At 40.6% G+C, this 22,116-nt stretch overlaps 1 protein-coding gene across 2 annotated transcripts in view; it reads right to left on the reverse strand.

Annotated features, from left to right (window-relative positions):
* Nucleotides 1-21,869, reverse strand: part of GPATCH2L (G-patch domain containing 2 like) — a 2,618,649-nt gene extending 2,596,780 nt beyond the window's left edge. The window contains exon 1 of one of the 2 annotated variants that reach the window (XM_044073870.1): nt 21,785-21,868. The gene's annotated coding sequence lies outside the window, so the exon portion shown is untranslated. Of the gene's footprint in view, nt 1-21,784 lie in introns of both variants that reach the window. The other variant, XM_044073869.1, reaches the window with a different exon arrangement.
* Nucleotides 21,870-22,116: the final 247 nt, after the last annotated feature.

Below are 22,116 nucleotides of genomic sequence, written 5' to 3' on the forward strand. Positions count from 1 at the left end.
TATGTCTAGATGTCTACAGGACTGGACATTGAGTCGTGACACCAAGTCTGATGTTTACATGGGATACTTGTCCCATGAGGGATATCCAAAAACTGAACAGACCAATAAACTTCGATATTTTTGGATTTACGAAAATGTGATAGGGTTATACATGCAAGGGATACATAGTTTGCAATCCTGAGACTGCCTAGGGTGAGAATGCCTACTAGATATGAGTAGTGGTCACTATGTGCAGATATGGCTGCGCCAAGCTGGCAGCCCAAGTATGGCTGGATTTGGTGGACGTTCAGGAATTCAGGAATGGGGGGGTAGTGTGCTGTAGAGGGGATGATGGCTATTCAATTATGCATCCAGGTGTGTTGTGGTTGGATGGCTCAGTTCAGGCCAGATCATTATGTGGGTATGTGCCAGTGACGTTTCTGTACAGGTGTATCGCATATTTTAATATTCATATGTTTGTGGGATTGTGTTCTACAGTATGGCCTGTCAGGTTGTATTGCGGATGTGTATGTTTGTTCTTTGTGTTTCTTTCTGATTCACCTACTGCTCCCTCATACACCTCCATTTCACCTATTGTGCATCCAACACAGTCTCCCCTTGGCGAATTACTACATTACCCATCCCCCCCACACCCATATTCCACACACTCCATCCATCCCTTCTCTGGTTGACGGCCCATGGTACGGTCAAGGGAACACATTGCATACACTACATATCTCTGGTACCTGTATGGTTGTGAGGACTACCCTAGCATTTTTCACCTGCCACATGCTGTACATCACACACGTAGGTACACGCAAATACTTATCTTCCATGACGTGGTAGGTAGACCCGGGTAATACCCATTCATCTTTGGCCCATCCTGACAAGGATGCCTTGAAACGCAAATGGGCAGATTTTGGGCGAATGCTCTTATCATTGGTAGGGTTGCCACCTTTTCATATGGCCAGGATGGGATATATTTCGGGACACACATCAGATTTTACAGGCTAACACACTGTCAGTACAATGGATAGTACTTTTGTTTTATGCCTAAATGCAAGCTGCAAGCTTATTGTTGTAACAGTTTAGCTGCTTCTTCTGTTTCGTTTACTTGCTTATTCTGTTTCTTGTAACATGTAGGTATGTTACATATGGAAATAACTATTGTATGGGACTATTACATAAGATGTGAGACATAATTATGTCCTACGATCGCAGGATATTTTACATTTATAATGGTTTTGGTATGGACACAACTGCCCAGAGGGGGACTGTCCCTCACGATGTGGGACAGGTGGTAACCCTGACCATTGGCTAGACTTGGCTATTGGTGGTGCGCTAACACAATGCGTTTCGCTTCCACTTGGTATAACTATCAACACTACAATAGAATACAGGCATGGGGTTTTAAATGTCATTTGTTCGAAGGATGGGGACTCAATATTTAGCTACGTGCATTTGTGTTTGCTTCTTATTTTTGCGTTCGCAAAACTGTCTTGCATGCATTGCATACGTTTCAGTATCCATGGACATGGACAGGTGTGATTACTATTGGAGGCAGGCTGTACTATTCAGCATTTTAGGTTGCACGTAAACAGCCGGCATGTCCACGCCTCCATGCGGTGCTTCGACATGCCCCATGCACTCACGCACATTTCCTATGCACATGGATGTGGCGGCAGCGCACCTCCATTAATATGCATATGGCGCTATTGCGCCATCTCTACACCGCACGGTCGGCGCAAGTCTAACGCCGTTCTTGCGCCGAGCTTCATGAATCCCGGGGACTGTCTTTTTAGCTGCCTGCCTCTAATGTTAATTTGACCATATATCTCATTTCCTCTCTGTTTCACTGGCTTGTGCAATTAAGCACAAAATCATCATTTTGTGAAATCACTCCCCTTCAAATATTTAAAATTTATTGGCCATCCTACTGTATTACATAGTACCAGAATACAAAAGTGACCACCCTCTTTCAAACTATCTTGTTGTTTTAAAAATAGTGACTCTCCACTAAAACTTAACTTTTTAGACAGGTAAAACTTAAGTTACCTACTTTCACATCTAACTTATCTAGTGCACACTGCAGTGTTTAGGATAATCCATTTTTGCTCATCTTACCTTTAAGCATCCCTGTGACTAGCACTTGCTCTAATACCTGCTGGAAAGCACTAGGAAGCCTTAAAAATTATACAAGCACTCAAATCTCAATCTCCTTGTTAATAAGGAGAAATTAATTGTAGGAACTAAACAGCCTATAACTGCAAAGTACCTTGCTAAGGCAAGGGAAAACAGCTCCTGTACTTTACAAAAAAGCACCAAACCAGGCATGTCCCTGGGTCAGCTTCTGGTGATTTCTCCTGTCCACCTGGTGAATCTGGGCATACTGGGGCAATGCAGCAATTGCCTCATGTACACAGACAACCCTCTCCTCCTACCACCCAACACTACAACCTGTGAGAGATGCACTTACATAGCCAAACTGGAAGCAAAGCTCTCTCCACCCAAGATTGTGCTAGACAGTCAAGAGGAAAAGGTTAACATCCGCACTACACCTCAAGCAACACACAGCCCTTCTACACCCACACCACCAACACCCACACATAGCAGCATTAAATACACATATGTGGAGGCCCTTAACTGTAACTTGCCCAAGCAACAAGGGCCTCCAAAGCTGAAAAGCAAACAAACACCAATCACAACCAAAGTGTCACATAGCTCACAACACCAGTGCGCCACCCAGCAACAGCCCCCTAAGGCAAAACAACGTACCTAACACCTTAGCCATAGGTGACTCTACAGTCAGGCACAAATGTCCCACTCACCAGGCTGAACAGGGAGAAAATTTGCCTGTCGGGTGCCAGGATCCACCACATAATGCATGCACTCAAGTCACTCCACAAGTACAAATATGACTCTGTCATTGTCCATGTTGGAGTGAATGACTTGAGACGTACCAACCTGGACAACATGCAAAGAGACATGGAAGAGCTCTCGGATTATGTGGCCCAGGCAGGTATGACCCTAGCCCTGAGTAGCATCCTGCCTTCGCCAAGAATGATACCGCAATACAAGGACAAAATTATTGACTTCAACAATTGGCTAAGCTTCTGGTGTCATTCAAAGGGGATCCAGTATCTGTCTGCCTGGGACGACATGATAGACAGACCACGATATATTTCCAGAGATGGTCTGCATCTGTTGCCCCTGGGATTCAGGTTATTGGCTAAGGCTCTTGCCACCCCTATAGTGCCTTTTTTAGGCAAAGTTCAAAGGACAAAATCACCACTGTAACCGGTGCAAGCATGCAAATTCTGAAGGCAATGCTACTCAATTCTAGAAGTCTAAACCTCAAAATGCATGCTCTCGAGGCACTCCTAATATGGAGAACATTGGCATTTGTGCTGTAACTGAGACCTGGTTCAAGGCTCCAAGATAGCACCCCTGCAAAACCAGGCTACAACTCTTACCTCACTTTTCGGCCACCAAACCAGGACTGTAACACTAAAGGTGGAGGAGTGTCCATATTCACCAAGGATATTCACACCACCAAGCTAGTTGCCCAACACAATGCGTCTGAAATTCTTCAGGTGCAACTTACACTAGGTAAGACTGCAATCCAAATTGTAGCTTGCTACAGATCCCCCACCATGCCCCAAGATTCACACTACACCTTTCTAAACATACTGGAAAATATTAAGATACAACCAAACACCCTAATACTGGATGATTTCAACTACCCTGTCATTAACTGGGAAAACTAATCGTGTACCAACACCTTTGCCCAACGGTTCTTGGAATTCATAAATTCCAATGCCCTGGATCAACTAATCCATAGTCCCACCAGGGGTTCCAATATCCTAAACCTGGTCATTACCAACATGGGAAATCAATGCTCCACACCTATGGTCACCCCCTCGTTGGTCAGGTCTGACCATAAGCTAATCACCCACACATATGGTCACCCCCTCGTTGGTCAGGTCTGATCATAAGCTAATCACCCTTAACATCCACATCCCACCCCCCCCCCCCAATAAGGAAACCTCCATAAAAAATTTCTCCAAAGCCAACTTCATGCTACTCAAGTCAGAAGTGACAAACTTCATGACACCCATGCAGATGGCAACTGAAAGTTCGACTGCTGAATCCTACACTAAGGCACTGTATGAGCACATCCACTCATGCATGAATCGTGCCATCCCAAATAGAACTAAGATACTCTCCTCCAAAAAAGGAAGCAAATCTGGTGGTCCCTTGCCATAAACAAACTTTACAACAAAAGGAAGAAACTGTTGCAGAAAAGAGGAAAATCCCAGGATGCAAAGAACTCCCTTACCAGCCTCAGTAAAAAGCTGAGATCCCTCATAAAATCCTCCAAAGCTAGTTATGAAAATAAAATTGCCAAAGATCCCAAAGACAACCACAAGGCATTCTATAACTATGTCAAGAATCTAAATGGCAATGCAAAGATCTGGTCTAAGCTACAACAGAATGGCATTAACTATACTGATCCCAAGGATACTGCAAATATCCTGGCAGATCAATTCAGTGCCAATGTCACCCCCGTCTCACCCCCTAAACGGCCCATCTCAATACTGGGAAGATTGCCAAATTGCAGTAATAACGGCCACACAGATAAAAAAAACGCACTCTCCAAAGCTAAGAATACAGCATCCATGGGATCAGATGACATCCCGGGCTGTGTACTACATATTTATTATTTATTTATTGCATTTCTTTACTGGGAAAGTCCACTGCGTCTAGGTGAGCCCATTTTCAGTGGAGGCCCGGGGAGAAAAGCTCCACATAAAAGTCACATTACAGAAATACAACTATCAAAAATACAAATAACAAAAATGTAGCACTATTTCCAGTCTTTTAGCAATCCCATTGCAATTTTATGGTAGTCCATCAATGATATTAACATGAACTTTTGGTCCTATAGATGCCATAGACATTACTGGTTGGGAGGGAGAAAAAACAGTAACATCATATACAATTAGTTACATGCATTTCAATCTGTGTAGGCAGTGTAGTAACAGTCATAGGTATGGCTGCAGACCTGCTAAGAGTGCATACCTGTAGCCCCAGAGAGTGGGAGTAGTGAGAAGAGAAGAAGAGTTGTTTTTGGCATGGGCTTAACCAGCAGGTAGAGAGGTGTTGTCTGAGGGATTTTTTAAAGAGAGCAGGGTATGAGATGGAGGTTATTCCAAAGTTTGGAGGCAGTTAAGGTGTAAAGCATTTGGCCAGCTGGAAGTTGAGGTTTATTGACTAAACAGAACTACAAAATGAACTGGCACCTCACCTAAGTGTCATGTTTAATCATAGCCTCACCTCAGGCTTCGTGCCCAGTGAATGGTGCACAGCTACAGTTATCCTACTCCATAAGGGGGGATCCACCTTGGATCCCGGGAACTACCACCCCATCAGTCTGACAAGCCTTATCTGCAAGGCCATGGAATGTACTATCATGGAACTTATAAACAAAGACATTGGCAACCTTCAAACACTGGACCCCACCCAGTTTGGGTTCTGGAAGGGCCGTTCTTGTCTCCTGAACCTGACTGACTTCTTTGAATCAGTCTCCAGAGCCAGGGATGAGGGTTAGGCGGTCCCACACAGCCGATCTGGACCTCGCCAAGGCCTTTGACACCATCCCTCACTCTGGAATCATAGACAGACTTACTAAGCTGAGCATTAATCCCTACGTCACTCGATGGGTTGCCAACTGGCTTACTGACAGAACCCACACTGTAAAAGTAGCCAACTCCAAATCCAGCTCCAGGCAAGTGACAAGTGGAGTACCTCAGGGTTCAGTCCTGGGACTGCTCTTGTTTGGCATCTACTTCTCTGAAGTACAGGCCAACACTAAGGGACTCTGGCTAACAAAATTCACAGATGACTGCAAACTGAGCCATTATCGAATCCCCAAATTATGTGGCTACTCTACAAAAGGGCCTTACAGAAACAGATGCTTGGTGCCAGAGCCATGGGCTCAAGCTCAATGCCAAGAAATGTATAGTTATCCCCTTTGGGAAAAACATGTGCCCGTGAATTACCACATAGGTGGCAGTACACTAAACACCGAAAGTGTGATAAGAGACTTAGGGACACAGGTGGACAATGGTCTCACCTTCGATAACCACATCGCCACAACAGTTAGGAAATCCTTCTATGTGGCACACCTCATCACTAAGGGCTTTTCATCCAGAAAAAAGGTCATTGTCCCACTGTACTCATCCCTCATTAGACCGACTATAGAATACAACGCCCTGTTTGGTATGTACCTCTCAAGACATCTGCAACTGGAAAGGCCACAGAAATACCTCACTAAAAGAATCACAGGCCTAAAGCAGATGCCCTATGCTGACCGCCTTAAACTCCAGCTATACTGTCACATACTCAGAGGCGATCTCTGCTTAACATACAAGGCCATGTCAAACCCAGAGCTGTTGGAAAGACATGCTACACTTAAAGAAATCCCAATCCCTCAGAGCCACACGCTCCAGGGAGCTAAACCTTGTCATCACAATAAACAAAACATGCTGGAGGGATAGGTTCCTGACCCAAAGACTCCCCAGACACTGGAATAGACTGCTCATACATGTCAAGCAGAGTGCCTCTTTGGCCCTCTTCAAAAGGAACCTTGACGATTGGATGGGAGAAAGGAAATTCACCCTGGGGATCACATCAGTTGCCCTGCTAGACAGGGGTCCAGGGAAGTAAATACTGTGGGAAGAAATAGCCAGGGAATTGTTATGGCTAGGCTTGTATAGGCCCTAGGGCCGATAGCCAAGTACCAACCTGTGAACCTATGTCTAGAACTAGAAGTTTTTTGTATGTCTTTAAATGCAGAGGAATGTAAATTTTAAGACTTCCACCATTTGCCAAAAGAACTGAGGTCTATGTATTTTCACAGAGAGATGCGAAATGCTACCAGCTGCAGTGGGGGTTTTCACCTGGGATAGTCAGATGACAAGAAGTGATGTCAAGCTGCAAGTATCCCAGCAGCAATATTTGAGATATTAAGCTCTCAGAGAGAGACTGAGCATACTGTATTTTGTTTATGACCTGACAAGAAGACCCATTTACTACACACTTGCCTTGCTCTTTAAGTTAAACTGGGGTACAGTAATTTCTTTTAGATATAGTCAGGAATATAGGTAAGCATAATTTAGATATTGTTTTTGTTTATTTGAGACTGTCCTGCAATGTTTTAAATATTTCCTGTGATTTTGAACACTAATGCAACTGTGATTTTATACTGGCTATTTTTTGTTCTTTTATTATGTATAATTTCATTGTGGCTGATATTTGTGAGACATATTTAAGTTATGAAAGTACTTGTTTATGTATTTGGTGACACTGTGGGCCACTCCTAATAGCCTTGCTCTTGGGCAAACTACCATTTAGATTAATAACATTACACAGTTATGTAGGACGCTTTGTTAAGTGCCTTAAAGTAGCTGATAAGGACGCGTCTGATGGCAGTAAAAACTACCTTACAGTCTGGGCAGAAGAGGACATAGCTAGTAAACCTGTGCCAGCCTTTCCCAGGTGTGTGTATAAATTAAATCTCAACATGTGCGCGTGTGTGTGTCTCAGCTACTTGGGCAGGGACACGAAGCACTGGTTGAATAGAGAGTGTGCTGGAGGTCTTCGCTTGGCCACTCAGCTGGGTTCACAACTCCATAGTTGTGCCAGTGGGGAGTATTATTGCTGTCCGGGAGAAACCAGTCCCATACTGACTTTGGTCTCTGTGTGCTCTTAAGGGAAATTGCACTTGAAGCAGAGAGAGAGAGAGAGAGCTACACCTGGAAATACTGTGTGTGTACTTCTCATCCTCTCAATGTATGTCCCCCACTGGTGCTAGTGGTGAGGATTGAGGCTACTTGATTACTGGGCCACTGGTGGGACGTCACATTGCCATTCCTCCTTTTTTGGAATTTCACAGGGACAAGGTGTCCCTTCGAATTAATCCTTCTTTTATACCCATGGTAGTAAATGAGGTGTCCTTGAATCAGACAGTACAACCCCCCTCCATTTGTCCTTCTCCTCAGTCTGCTACTGAGAGGGTCCTGCATACCTTGGATATGCACAGACAGCTCCGGCATTATTTGGATTACACTAAGGCCATTTGTAAGTCTGATCAGCTTTTTGTTTCCCTTCATCTCAGGACATTGGGTTTGGATGTTTCTAAGCAAACCGTCACCTCCTGCATATCTAAGGGCATTTCCTTTTGTTATACTTTGCATGGCAAATCTCTTGTCTACTTCTCCTAGAATGAATTCCACTATGGCTGTTGCCTCTTCTGGTGCCTTCTTCATGGGGTTGGACACCAATTCCATCCTTGAAGCTGCTACTTGGTCTTCAGTTCATACCTTAACTAAGCATTATAAGCTGGATATGGTTTCTAGGGCCAGAGCAAATTTTGGTGAAACCATTTTATATGGGTTTGTTTACGGCTTTTCTCAGCCTTTCACCTCCCATTCTGTTTCTTGAGCTTTTTTTACTCTCATTTCTGTCTAGAATACTGCAACAGCAATACAGAAGGACATAATACAGTTGTGTAAAATCTTACCATAACAGTAGACATTCTTTTCTTCAATGCTGCAGTTATTTGTTCCCTCTAGAATACTGCAACAGTAATACAGAAGGACATAGTACAGTTGTGTAAAATCTTACCATAACAGTAGACATTCTTTTCTTCAATGCTGCAGTTATTTGTTCCCTGCTTCCAATGTCATCTTGTCTGTTCTATTTTTTTGTTTGCTTTAGATTCCCTTCTGGCTGAGGGTTTCTCCTTTTTGTATTTTCCTTTTGGATGTGCATAGACTCCTTTATCCTATGGAGACTGTTCTCTTCTGGGGCAATTCAGTTTTGGGTATTTGCATCCATGTGTCCCTTTTATGCCCTATGTTCTGTGCTGGAAGCATAAGTGTGACTGACGCATGGTGCATACAAGATCATTAGGCCTTTGTATACTGGCCAAGAGTTGGGATGCCCTGGGTGGGAGATGCACTCTATTCAGAATACTGCAACAGTAAAGAGAAGGACATCTACTGTTAAGGTAAGACTTTACACAATTTAACTAATTTACTATGTAAAGTGCTCTCCATCTACAAGATCTAAGCAGATATCCTGAAAGATAAATTCTGTACTCATAATAGTGCTTCACTGTTGCACTTTAGTAGAACTATTGAGATAACTACTGGCTCAAACATATGCAAGGACCACATGAAGCACAAACTTGTTAGTGCCTCATTTGTATGCCTTTGTTCCTGGAACAATCATGTTAGTGCTTCCCTTAACAATCCACTCAACACTGTTGCACAAGAATCAACAGATATGCAAACACTCACACATACACCCCTCTCAATATTGTCACAGTCATGCCACTACAGACATACACACCAACACCGTCATGCCACTACAGACACACACACGAATACTGTCACAATCATGTCCTACATACACACACAGACATCAACAAGGGCAGTCACAATCATACAGACTCACATACACCGACACACACAGCCCATCACAATAATACTAACACACACACACACACACACACAAGGAGTCACAGTCATACTCATATGCACATAGACAGACAGTCACAATCATACTCACACACAATGGGTATTCACAATTTTATTTATATATATATATATATATATATATATATATATATATATATATATATATACACACACACACACACACATATATATGTTGTTTCTTTCGGCTTTTCCCGGTTAGGGGTCACCACAGTGGAACTCCAGTCCGCTAATAATTGGCAGTTGATTTTTACGTGCCGAGTTACCAGCCCTGGCGCACAACCTTCAACGAAGGTACGCCCATTCACGCATGTCTCCACGCAGAAGACGCTCTAGCTGAGAATCGAACCGGACAGCGTCTTACTGTGAGGTGACAATGCTACCGCAGCACCACCACATATATACATACACACATATGTATACATACATATATACACACACACACGTACACATTATTAAACAAACACAGTCACAATTATTACACACACAAACAGCCTCTCAGTACTTGCCTGCTCCAGTGCTAACTGTTCCAGTGCTGCCACAGACATTGATGGGCATACACAGGAAAATAGCATACTCAGTCCCCACTGCTCTGCTCTGCTCTGAAATACAGCAGTAGAGCTTCTCTTTGAATTGATCTACCACTTTATTTTGATCCCAGCGTAAGGCTCCAAACAGGGTATGTGGCTAATTTGTGTGCCCACATGCCACAGTATTTGAATGCTTTATTTAGCAGGTCACTAAAGTACATCTTATTAAAGGCATCATATCAATCTGTTTGTGTCTTTTGGCTTTTCCCGGTTAGGGGTCGCCACAGCGGAACTCTGGTCCACTAATGATTGGTAGTTGATTTTTACGTGCCGAGTTACCAGCCCTGACATACAACTTCAATGAAGGTATGCCCATTCACGCATGTCTCCATGCAGAAGACGCTCTAGCTGAGAATCGAACCGGACAGCATCTTACTGTGAGGCGACAACGCTACCGCAGCACCACCACCACCGCGGGCTTAAAGTCATCATATCAATATAATGCTAAAATAGGACATGAATCATTCCGGTTAGAAACCGGACTGTGCAGTGCATTATGCGTTTCTGAAAAACCCCACCCACCCCTGCAGTTGACAGCTTGTCTGTCTAGGAAGAAAGAAGCTCACATAGATGCACTTAACATCAAAACAGTAACATACACATTAATTTTAGCAGTGTGCATTGTGGGGTCAGTCTTTCACGATGCCATGGAAGAAGTTTTCAGCTCCCACAAAAATGTTAGAAAGCCATCCTAATCAACAAAACAAAATGCAAAAAAAATACACTTTAAAGTGCTTAATATGGTAATCAGGTTACAACCAGCTTCAAGAAACTGTTATAAATACTTCAGAAAGAGAGCAATATTTTTAAAACAACAAATAACATTGTTAATTTTTTAAGTTGCACAAGACCCTCTTAGGGTCAAACCAGCTTTATTTTAATTCGCTCCCTCTTTGCAACTGCGAAATATTACACCTCTACTGGCCTACACATTCTTACATTTCCAAGTATTTTCTGAAAATCAAGTTAAAACCAAAAAAAACAAGCAAATATGCACATCTTATGAGCAGTAAGTTAATGCTATTCATAAAGAACAAACAGCATTGTTTTTCAGTAACTATTCTTTACAACTACAGAAGTCAGTGAATTCAAAGTTTTCACATCAATACATTAGTTCAATGTAGAATCCGGACTTCGATTTTTATCAAGATTTACAACTTTCCCAGTCTGAAAACTATACAGCCTAGACGTACAGTATGAGCTCACTTTTGTTCATCAAGACTATTCTTTTTTATATGACAGACAGTTCTATCTACATGCTTGTTTTTTCTAAGATATTTAGTGAAATATGAAAAATGATTGTGCATAATTAATATTGTGAACAACACTCGTCATCTCTCATTCTGTACAAGCATCAATGACAGTTTTCCAAACATCATCTAAGGTTTCAACTGTTACATTGCAAATGTCTGTAAACTACTTGGATTTCTCAAGTACTGATGAAGATAGGGAAATACTGCATATTTTCATAGTCCTAAAAAAAAAAAAAACAGTAATAAATGCAGTGTACCACAACAGACGCACACAGCCTTAGCATATTTTTCCGTTTCTTATCATTGTGACCTCACACTATGCTCCCCAATACCATATACGTATTTATTTGGTTGCTAACTAGGTTGATGGGCTGGGGCAAGATGCTTTTAAGCCACTACCTGGGCCATAAAGTAAGACAAACCTGCAGTGTAACAGACTTAGTTTTTCAAACAATGACAACCACAAATACATTAGTAAGAACAGTATATAATAAACAGTCATTAAAAAGCACTACTAAAGGTACTGACATAAGAAGAGTACAAGAAACTTTGAGGGCTGTAGGAGCAGAAGTGACAGAAAAGAAATCAAAACAGTTAACAGTACAAAGACCGATGGAAAAGTCTAGGGTGAAATTTATTTATTTTACATTTGTTTTACTGGGAAAGTCGAACTGGACACAGGTCCTCTGTCAGCGGAGGCCCGGGGAGAAAAGCTCCAGAGTAAACATTAACATCTAGAGTACACATATAGAATACAATGTACAGAAATGTAAAAACATGAATTATGTACATGTGTAGTAGAAGTATATACCAAGATTACTAGATGTTACGTAAATAAGACTATAGTACAGTTAAAAGGTTGCTCTGAGACAGGCAGATTAATAGATTATTAATACACGTATAAATCCCATAATAGATGTGAGGAGAGAGGAGGAGTGGAGGTGTTGGTATAGCATGGTGATGCAGAGGGAGAGACAGAATATACAATGTAAAAGTCAGGTAAAGGAAAAGAGAAAGCCATAAACACCATATATACAAACATAGACTGAATTAGTGTTCATAGGTAGGATAATTAACCTGTGTTAAAACATCTGTATTTAAATTCTTGCAGCAAATGGGCTTTTAACATTTTAAGTGTGTGAGAAATTATTTTAGAAGAAATTTCTTTGGTAGACTGTTCCATGCAGCTGGGGTGAAGCTGTAGAAAACCGGTTCACAGGATGACATAAAGATAGCAGGCCTGGGAGTTGCAATGAGTTGTTTCTAAGGCTGTAGGAGTATTCAAGTACCATTAAATTTATTGGCAAGAGGGGCGCAAAAGCTTTCATTAAACAGTTTAAAGGTAAGGGTATTTAAGAAGTAGGTGTAGATCCGGCTGAAATAGAGAGTTGCTTAGCTTGTGTAATGGTAGCACAGTGGTATTCTGTAGGGCCGGCCAGAATAATGAACTGCAGAATTTTATTTTGTGCAGTCTGCAGTGTTATGTCCAGGTTTTGATAAGAAGGCCACTGCAGTGCTGAGTATTTTCGAATTGATACAGTGGAAGTGGTGACTGAATGTCTAGGTAAGTGACTGCAGATGATCCTATGATTTTAAATTATAAAGAAGGATAGTTCAGAAGTTTGTGCAGATGAGCTGAAGGATGGACATCTTCTAATGAAGGGAATGCTGTCTTGGTGCGACAGGAAGTATTATTTTGGACAGCACAGATCAAATCTGAACCTACAGTTTTTTTTACAGGTTAAAGTTTTTATTGATGCCCAAAATTGTTTGGGATTTCCTATGAGTAATTTGCATATTACTACAGTAAATTTATTTTGGTACTTGCTGCACTGAGTTGCACTTTGCACCTTGTACGTATATGTATATTTACTTTTTTATCTTGTTCTTAATAGTTGCATGTATGTAGTTTGTCTTGTTCTTCATAGTTGTTTGTATGTCATTTATGTAACTCATACTTGGAGAGTCACTGAAACCGAAGTCAAATTTCTTGTATGTGTGCATACTTGGCCAATAAATGTGATTCTGATTCTAATAAACTTTAGAATCATTAGATGGCATCCTAGCAGAACATTTAAGATTAAGGTTAGTCTGAGATTTTACTGGATTATGGGAATTTTTTCCAGGCAACACTGGCTTTGTTTCATTTTCTGAATATGGACCTTAAATCACTGGAGATCCAAAACACGTTGGTGCTTACCAGTTTGCTGCTAAAATACAAGTAAGGTGAGAGGAGTTATACAATTCTAACCACTCGGTACAATAAAATTCTTGTAGTAGTAGGCATTCAAAGTTATTGGGGGGGGGGTACCAAGCAATGAGTCTAGGTGACTGGGGGAATTGTTTTGATAGATCATGATGAGAGTAGAGGACAGTGGTCACTGACATCGTCAAGTAATACGGAAACTGAAACTTTTCAGGAATATTAATTATAATTACGTCAAAGAGAAGAGGATTTGGTTAAAGAAAAGGGATGCATTACTGCTCATTCAGTTATTGAAAATATAACAAAATTCATAATAAAGGTGACAAACAAAGCTTAATACCTCCACTGCAGTGCATCTAGGACAGTCAATGTCATTATGTTTGTCACACCGCATCTTTTCACATGTTTCCTGTTATTAAGTTATTCGATTACAGATGACAACTCTAAACATCATGACGCCATAAAAAAACAGGGTGTTGACTGGAAATACGCAAAAAGGTAGCATACATATCAATGAGTTAAATCGGTTACTACTGTTCTTTTAGAAAATGGACTTACAAACATCGGGTCAGCCAAAATTCCAAACAATACCTTAATACATAGGTAAGGCAACAAAAGCACCCATTTACAGTGTTACGGTCATGTGCACAAAAAGGGAGCTTCTCTACAGAGTAAAAACAATGTTTACTAACACTGCACAGACAGCACACAGTACAGTACCACTAATGTCTAAAAAGACAAACTCCAGAAGGGTGATCTTTAAAACCGCCTAGTGTGAAAAACGTATACTTCGACTTCAGAACGCTGCTACACAGGATGCTCAACAGTCAAAGCAGGGTATTACAGGCATTCAGAAAAGCACTGGAATCTTAGTACAGTTTGCATTTCAGACCATCTTAAGATGGGTTTAATTCTGAGTACTTAACAGCACACACATGCAGAAAACATTTGACATAAAGGATAAAATACAGATGGAATTTTCTTCTGCCTGCATACATATATACTGCATTATGTTTTAATAAGTTGTTATACAGCAATTTCAATCCTGCTTTTGTCTATGCTTCTTTTCACTGTACATGCTCATCTCTGTTTCCACCTGTATTCTTTCTATGTGCTACATGTACATACTTTCATGTATGTTTTCCATGGGCTGTGGCTGAAATAATTCCACTTAGATCAGGCCACTAGTCCAATTAACAAACTTAAAATATAAACAAAATACTATGAAGAACTCTACCATGCATTGTGCTTTACAGACACAAGCTACTATAAAAAAAACTTCGGCATGCGTGCTTGCTTTATAGATCTTCCTTTTTTACAATTATTACTATCAGTTTATACATAAAAAAAACATTCAAAACGCCCATAGCACAGTATGTTAGCAATATTACAGAAAACAATTCATGGCAATCATGTTCTTAGTTTCTTTAATGCTATCAAAATACCATTCATTGCTATTTTAGAACAGAAAACAAGACAGGTGCTGTATAAGACTGCCGAATGTCTATATTTACATTTCTATTCCAGCATACAGTTTACACTATGGCAAAAATCTTCAACACTTGAAATAGTATTTTAGTTAGTCAGTTAACATTTGTTTACCAGGAAAGCCCAACTAGGCCAAAATGTGCCTATTTTCAGGAGAGGCTCAGGATGAAATGCTCCACAATCACAAGCTTTCAAAAACAAATTACGGACATTTAAAAATCACAATTTCATGCAACACTGCAAAACATAGAAGCGAAAAAATGTTGTAATGATAAAAACAAAGAATACATAGTAAAGTGCAATGGAAACAATAACTTGACTTGGAGAAAATATGTAAGGAAAAACTCATTAGTCATGTGATGATGGGAGGTACTGCCAGCTATGTCAGAAGAAGGAGGGCAGTGGATGTGTAACATATGTCAGCATAGCTAGCTGGAATTTTGTACAGAATTATGTCATTTGTATATCAAACCGATTTGTACAGATGCTTGTGCTGAAAATATATCTGTAAAGTTGCTTGAGTTAAAAATGTACCAACAGTGGGTCCTGACTGTATTGTAAAGTTGCTTGTGTTAAAAATGTACCAACAGTGGGTCCTGACTGTATTGTAACCGAATTATGTGTAACGTTTAACACAGGATACTGGAAGAGACACAAGAGGTTAACCCTCTCTTTCGAGTCCCAACTAACTTTGAAAAATAGCTGAAATTAATTTAGGCCATTAATACTGTATCTTACTGTTCTGGTTGCAGCCAGATACAAAATGGCTGGGAAACCAAGTATTAGGAAGGCTACTTATCTCTAACAGGGTGCTAAATTGCTACTCTGGAAGGGTAGAGGTTTGAAATTGTTTAGGACTTCCAGGAGCTGCAGCAGATCTGCGCAAAGCTATCTGTGTGTATGGTAACACATAGGTGCTAAAATCCTGGCAACTTCTGGGAAACAGAGCCAGATATGATGTCATTCTGTAAGCTATCCCAGAAATAATATTTAGATATTATACTGAGAAGTCTCTCAGTCAAACTGAGCAGTCTGTTTGTTGGAACCTGACACAGAAGGATCCCTCACTTACTTCATCTTGCCTTGCTCCAGTAACTGAATAAGGGAATAGCAACTCTTTAGATTAGTCAGGAAAATACAGTAAGATTAGTTAATTACGTGTTTTTCTATATCTGTGTTACTCTATGTTTTAATATTTCCTGTGGTTGAAACTCTGGTGTTTATTGTAAACAGATATTTAGTATTTGCAGGTCTTCTATTATTTATTATTAAATATATTTAAACCTTTTAATTGTGGCTCGTCCTTCTAGGAAATATTTAATCTTCGAGAGTACTTATATTCATTTGGAGATGCTGTGGCCACTCCTGATAGTCTTACTGCTTGATCAACATTACCACTGGTTGTTGGTATTAACTTCACTCAATATAATTGGATACTCTTAATAGCCTTATAGCAATTGAGTGGTGGCAGTGAATTTACCTTATAGTCTGGGAAAGTTGGTAGAGGGGGTAATCTGTGCCAGCCTTTCCCAGGTGTGTGTGTGTGAAAATTAAATCTCAAAGATCGTGTGTGTCAGCTATTTGGAACATGGACATGAAGCACTGGTTTCACAGAGAGACTGTTGGAGGACTTGGCCTGGACACGCAACCTGGGGAGAGACAGAAAGAAAAACCCAGACCCCGGGCTGGCTGTGTTCTTCGTTTGCTCTCAAGGGAAATTGTGCTTGATGCAGAGAGGTCTGCAACTGGAAATACAGAGTGCATACATTTGTACTCTAGGTGAACGTCCCTTTCCAGTGTCAATGGTGAGGTTCCAACTCCTTGATTACTGACGCAGACTGGGGACGTCACAAGTCATATTATTGGATACATAGATCAGTATGCAATAAATAAGACCCAAGACAATTCTAATACACTACTTAAAAGAAATATTGGAGATTGTATGATTAGAGACAGTGAGGGGAAACTGGCTAGAAACTCTTAGTATGAGAGAGGGTGTCCACATTAGGGTTATAGAAGAAAGTAAGAATGGAGAGAAACGGAGATATGAAGAGTTCAGGGTAGGGTGTTTTTGGGTAGTTTAAGTGATCAGGGAAGAAAAGAAGTTCAAATATATATATATGACTGTTTTCATGTAGTCTGCATTTTCTGATCAAGTCCTACTTTGTGATTATTTGAATACACATACCACACACCTCTGCATGTCAAAGAATTAACAATGACTGTTCTGGCCAAATTTCCCTGAAAAAGAGGCTACTACTAGCCTAGTGGGACTAACCCGGTCAACAAAGGATAGACAGATCAATAGATAAATAAATATTTAATTTAGTTATTAATTCTGAATTGGAAATAATGCAAAGTAAAACACTAGATAACAGGACTTTTCTGGCATCTGTGAACGCTAAAATGCTGTATGTTTTTCTTTCCCCAGTGCAGGCAATCCATCTGAAAAGATAAAGAAAGAAATATTTTGACATATAAAAGAATTCCAGCTGTAATATAAACACTTTTTTCTTTTCAAAACAAAAAAAAAACTGATAATGGCACTAATTCTACAACAGAAATAAGAAAGATTGCCCAAAAAAGTGTTTATATTACAGCTGGAATTCTTTTATATGTCAAAAGATTTCTTAATTTATCCTTTCAGATGGACTGCCTGCACTGAAAAAAAAAAACTGACAGCATTTTAGCCTTCACAAATGTGAAAAGCATAACTCAAAACAAATGTATTCTTAAAGGACAACCTACTCAATTCTGTCATAATAAAGTTCCTTGATGTTCTGGGATCCCAAGCCAGACTTCATAATGTCAAAATAGAAACAAAAATGTAAACAGCTTAAGCAAAACATACAAGATTGTTTATTACATTTTGAAAATGAGTTAATCAACTGTGTTGATGGAGTAAAAAATACCAATAGTATCACTAGTAGAAATAACCAGAGACCGATGGGGTAAAAAATACCAAGAGTATCACTAGTAGAAATAACCAGAAGCCATGGCTCACCCCTGGAACACAGCTTATAGGGCTAAGGACAAAGCAGCTCTAAGTGTAGCAAGAGGTAATCTGAGGAGGGGTATAAATGAGGCAAAGAGGGAGTACAGCAGAAAGGTGCAGAGCCACTCTGAAGACATGAAGAATGCAAGGAAACTAAGGCAGGGCATACAGGAGATCATGGACTACAAAATTAGGTCAGCACAATGTGAGGACAGCATAGAATTCCTGAACAGTTAGAACATCTTCTTTGGTAGAGATGAGGAAAGAATCAGGTTGGCACTAAAGCTACCCACTAATGAGAATGATGCAGTACTCTGCCTCAGCACAGAAGAGGTAAGAAGAGAGCTAAAGACAGTGAACCTCAGGAAGGCTGCTGGTCCAGACAACATACTTTGCAAGGTGTTAAAAGGCTGTAATAATTAACTATGCATAGTACTCAAGGAAATAGTTAACACCTCTCTTACCATGGCTAAAGTACCCTCATGCTATAAGGAAATGAACATGATTCCACTACCTAAGAAAACCACTCCCTCCAGCCCCTAATGACTACAGACCATTTGCTCTGACATCCACTGTTATGAAACATTTTCAGCAGCTGATCAAAATGCACCTTTTTTCATACTTACCTCTTGATTTTGACCCTTAATAGTTAGTACAGAGCTAACTGATCCACCGCTGATGCCATATCATTACCACTATACATCGCCCTTGAGTATTTAGAGGCTAAAGACAACTATGTGAGGATACTGTTCATAGACTTCAGCTCTGCATTTAATATGGTGGTAGCAATGTAGTGGACACATTAGGAATCAGTAAACATCTCTGTAACTAGATACTGGACTTCCTGACTGAGAGACTACACAGGGTGTGTTTGGGTAAGAACACATCAAAGTGCATCACGATTAATACCTGGGTTCCACAGCACACTGTTATTTACCATGCTGACCCACGACTGCTATGCTAAGCACAAGTCCAACCATATCATCAAGTTTGCTGATGACACCACAGTCGTGGGTCTCATCAAAAAGGAGGATGAACGGGCGTACAGACAGGAGGTGGCATCTCTGATCAACTGGTGCAAGGGGAACAACCTTGACCTGAATGTAAGCAAGACCAAAGAGATTACCATTGACTTCAGGAAAAGGAAGGGTTAAGAGAACGAAATTCCTTAGTGTACACATACCAGAGGATCTCTCATGCTCTGGAAATACCAGCCAATAGGTCAAGAAAGTGCATCAATGCCTCTACTTTTTAAGAAGGCTGAAAAAAGCTAAGCTTCCCTCCTCTCCATCTCCTACAGAAGAGCAAGAGAGAGCATCCTTACCTGCAACTTCACAGTGTGGTTTGGAATCTGCAGTTACAAAAAGAAAGTGCTACAAAGAGTGCTCAAGGTTGCAGACGCTCCAGTCTTCCATCGATACAACAACTTTATTCTACAAGGAGCATTCGAAAAGCCACCAAAATACAGGACACCACGCATCCTGCACATGGACTGTTTAAGCATCTGGCATGAGATAGCGCAGCACCCACTACAGGACTACAAGATTCATTGCAGTTTAATGACTTCTGAACTCAGGCACTAATTACCCTACCGTGATTAGACTTCTGAACTCGGGCACAAGTCCCAGGGGTATGCACACAGAAGTCAATTTTTATTTATTTGTGCAATATTTACTTTTATCCATAGTCAGTATTACTTAACCCGCTCAAGTGCAATATTAGACAGATAACTTTAGGCATTCAGTATGTAATGTGTGTTGTATTACTTTAAAATAGGGTAGTTAACTCAGGGATGGGTATTCTTTTTGTATATCAGTGTTGGTAAATGGCTCTGCTCTGTGTACGGGGAGTAATACTGTATTTGTTAATTATGTTTATTCCTCTACTTGTATGTGTCATTTCACTTTCCTTTGTAATCTCAGGAATTTAGCCAATGCACAAAATTTTGTTTAGGCTACACATGTCTAGTTCTAAATGACAATAAAGTTTAAGTTTCTAGACTTAACCAGGTCCTCTGTATGTGAAATGCCTACCCTGCCAACTACTGTTAAGGTACATAGCAAGCTTTTTTTTTTTTTTTATTACTACTGCAAATGATGCTACACTTCCACTTCTAAATCCAATAGTATGGTAACACAGGAAAAAAAAGTCACTACAGATAAAACATTAACCAGAGAATTGCTTATGGAATTCTTGTAACCCAGTAGTGTTACTCTCAGCTGACTAACTTGTCCTTAAACACTTCCTGACCCTGCAGTTAGTGTCTCTGTAAATGCTAGGACACATCAGCTTACCGAACATGCATGTACTAGACCAAAAGTACTTACAGGAAAGTTATCTACATCAGATTCTCATAGGCCACTGGGGCCACTGCTGCTCACGACGATTAACATCCTACTACATATCAAGACAAAAGTGCAGATACTTAAAGTAGATAAATAGATGCCTCCAAGATCATAAATACCTACTTTATTCAAGGTTAGTGTTCGTAGCTACAAGACTATTGTCAGCATGAATGGAAAGAGTTTGCTCATTGTCCGAGTATTGCGCTGTATATCCATACCTCTCAACTGTCCAAATTTTTGCCTCATATTTTTGGTATATTTCTCATAAAATTTTCTGGAAACCACTGGCATTGTTTTCAGACTTCATATCCTTCTGAAAATTCATACTAATCTAAAAAAACATTATTCTATCAACTTCCTGTTTGTAAGAACAATATTTAAAAAAAAGTGTCATATTTTGGGCCCTTTGTCGCCCCATAATTTGTGGCTTTGCCCAGATTTTTTGCTTACAAGTGTTTGAGAGGTATGTGTATATACTTGTCAATGTAACAGAACTTTGGAAAGCAGTGTCTCAGTACCTTCGGAAAAGGTATGATTTTGATATAAAAACAACTACAATACGCAGCAAAGACATCTAATCTCATTTTACACATAAACGTGGTTTCTTTTTTTTAATGAGCGTAGGGGGATACCGGTGATGAAAGGCACTACTTTAATTTAAAGGCAACACTAACTGCAGAGGTTGGATCACAGCCGTAACCACAGAAACAGTAAAATAGATGGAAATTACAAGCAAGACTGAATGACACGAAACGTGGATGGCAAAGTGGTGCAGCGCTTAGTCTTGTCTCCTCAGAGGAAGACGTTTTTCTGGTTCGATTCTCCACAACGGTGCCTTCTGAGCAAAGTCTGTTCCGGTTTCCTCCCACTGGACATTCTAAATTGGTCCAAGATATCAGTGTGCGGCGCGAGGACCGCTAATAGCAGCAGCCACGAAAAGCAAACATGAACAAAGAAAAGTCTATTAAAGGTTAAACCACGTATGAAGAGGAGAGGAACCTGGTGGAGATGTGCTGTAAAAGCTGATAGAAAACAAGTATACTTTTGGCACAAAAAAAAATTCAAGCTTTTGATACACTTCTGAAAAATAAACAACCACTGGCACAGATTAACTTAATGCCTACAAAGAAACGGAATAAACTAAGCGGCAGTGGGCGGAGTGTTAGTCCTCCGCCATCAAAACAATAACAAACGAAGGGGAGGGGCAGGCCCAACTTATCTGCTCCCTGTCAGGCAAGCTAAAGAACTGACACGACCCACGTTTACCAGAAGAAAGGGGTAGAATCATTCAGACATGGACACACATAGACATCCATTACAATTAGTCCTAACCTCTCGAAGTTAAATCACACTAAAAACGCCCACCTGTGCTGCTTCAGCTCCTCTGAATTATCGGTCCTCACAAATCTCCTCGGGTCGTATTTCCGCCCCGCAAGGACTATGGCAAATAGTCCACTTCCGCCCTGCAAATTTTGTGACAAGTGAGTTACTTCCGCCCTGCAAAGATAACAGTAAGGAAGAGGTGCCACAGCACTGTCAGAAAATATGATTTCCCTCTGTAAGTATTCCAGAGATGAATAGGTACCTCTCTGGAGATATTGGAACAAGTACGACCAAAACGGGGCTGTTCTTAAAGCAAGATGCACTGTCTTCGAGCATTGTTGTCATCCTGAAATTAGGGTTGCCACCTTTTCAAA

The sequence above is a fragment of the Protopterus annectens genome, chromosome 6.part0 (genome assembly GCF_019279795.1).
Source record: "Protopterus annectens isolate FY-2018-M chromosome 6.part0, PAN1.0, whole genome shotgun sequence".
Classification (NCBI taxonomy): Eukaryota; Metazoa; Chordata; order Ceratodontiformes; family Protopteridae; genus Protopterus; species Protopterus annectens.